Raw genomic sequence first — 1,758 nt, forward strand, 5'->3', positions numbered from 1 at the left:
GCCATGCAAACCTGTCTCAGTGTTCTCCTATCTGTCTTGTTCTTCCACCTCCTCCCCCTTGTTGTATTGCCCTCCCCAGCACCCGAACTATACCCCCCCACCCCCACCCCACTGTTGCGGTTACCTTATATTCCATTAACTCTTCCCTCCATTTAAGACAGTCTATTTTATCCTGTAATCTACCTGATCTTCTCACCACCTGGATCTCTTTTCCTCTGTGTTTACCTTCTTTCACATTGTAATTGTTTTGATCATAAACTAACCTCCCAGATCCTGTGTTCTTATAATTTTATTCTGTTCTTGACTCTTCCATTTGTCAGCTGAATTCAGGGTGATTCTGACATGTATGTCATTCTCTGTTTGTTGTCTCTTGTTGGTTTTCAGTCCACAGAACTTCCTTTATGATGTTTTTCATTGCAGGGTTGGCTTTGGCAAAATCCCTTAGCTTCTGTTTATCTTGGAATGTTTTGATTATACCATCGTATCTGATTGACAGCTTTGCTAGGTAGAAGATTCTTGGTCCACAGTTTTTATCTTTCAGGATTTTTTATATGTCTCCCCATTACCTACTTGCCTGCATGGTTTCTTTTGAGAGAGTCGAGCTTAATCTGATTGCTTGCCTATGTATGTTACATTTCTCTTTTCCCTAGCTGCTTTCAGGATTCTGTCCTTATCTTTGAATTTGGAGAGCTTGATTATTATATGTCTTGGTGATTGTCTTTTAGGATCTATCCTTCCTGGTGTGTGTTGAGCTTCTTGAATGCTTATCTTTTCGCTGTTCAGGATGTTAGGGAAATTTTCTTCCAGAAGCTCTTCAACTATCTCCTCTGTGGATTTGTCTGATTCTTCCTGTTCCGGAATGCTGATAATTATTAAATTATTCCTATTCATGTTGTCCAACATGAATCTTAGGCTTTCTTCAGATTTTTTTTAACCTTTTTTCTGTTTGCTTTTTTGTCTTAGTAGTGTTGAGAGATTTATCTTCTAGCTCACTAGTTTTTGCTTCTATCTCTTCAGTTCTACTCATTTGCCCTTTCAATGTATTGACCATTTCTGATAATCTATTATTAATCATCTGGACCTCTTCCTGTAGGTTTTGAATTGTTTCCAGTGTTGTGTCTATCTTATTTGATTGTTCCTGTAGCACTTTCCTGACTACTTCCTTATTTTTCTCAACTCCATTGTATTATAGTGTTTTGATAAATTTATAGTCATTTTTCTGAATTTCTTCTCAGGAATTTCATAGCTTCTGCCCATCTTCTAGTATGGAGTATAGGTCTACTTCCAGCACATTTCTCTCAGTCACTCTATGTCATTTCTGGAGATGTGCTAATACAGTCATCTATTTCTGTTTTGGGGGCATATTCTGGAGTTATCTGGCCTTAATATTGAGATAGGTGTGTATTTTGGTATTTTTTTATGCTTTCTCATTGCCTCCAGGTCGATGTGATCAGGAGATATGGACTTCACTTTTCATTCTATTTCCTGAGAAATTTCAAGATGTGTTGTGATGTAACTCAGGATTTAATTTTTGGCCTATTTCCTTGCCTATCCAGCTCCACAGCCCCCGTTCAGGGTTGGCTGTGGACATTTGGTTTTTAGTGGAAACTGTCAATTGAAATTTCGAGGAGATCTGTGCTCATGCGAACTAGAACCCTTTGGGGGCGGGGGTGGGGCTTCCATTCGTTCAGGCACCCCCTGTAGTCACCAGAATGTAGGTGCACAGACAGCAAGAGACCAGTGAACAGATTTAATTAA

General features: G+C 39.2%; 1 protein-coding gene across 1 annotated transcript in view; it reads left to right on the forward strand.

Moving 5' to 3' along the window:
• Window positions 1–1,758, forward strand: part of LEMD3 (LEM domain containing 3) — a 116,945-nt gene that overhangs the window by 96,912 nt on the left and 18,275 nt on the right. The gene's annotated exons all lie outside the window — the stretch shown is intronic.

This window comes from Chrysochloris asiatica, unplaced genomic scaffold, assembly GCF_000296735.1.
Source record: "Chrysochloris asiatica unplaced genomic scaffold, ChrAsi1.0 scaffold00033, whole genome shotgun sequence".
Lineage (NCBI taxonomy): Eukaryota > Metazoa > Chordata > Mammalia > Afrosoricida > Chrysochloridae > Chrysochloris > Chrysochloris asiatica.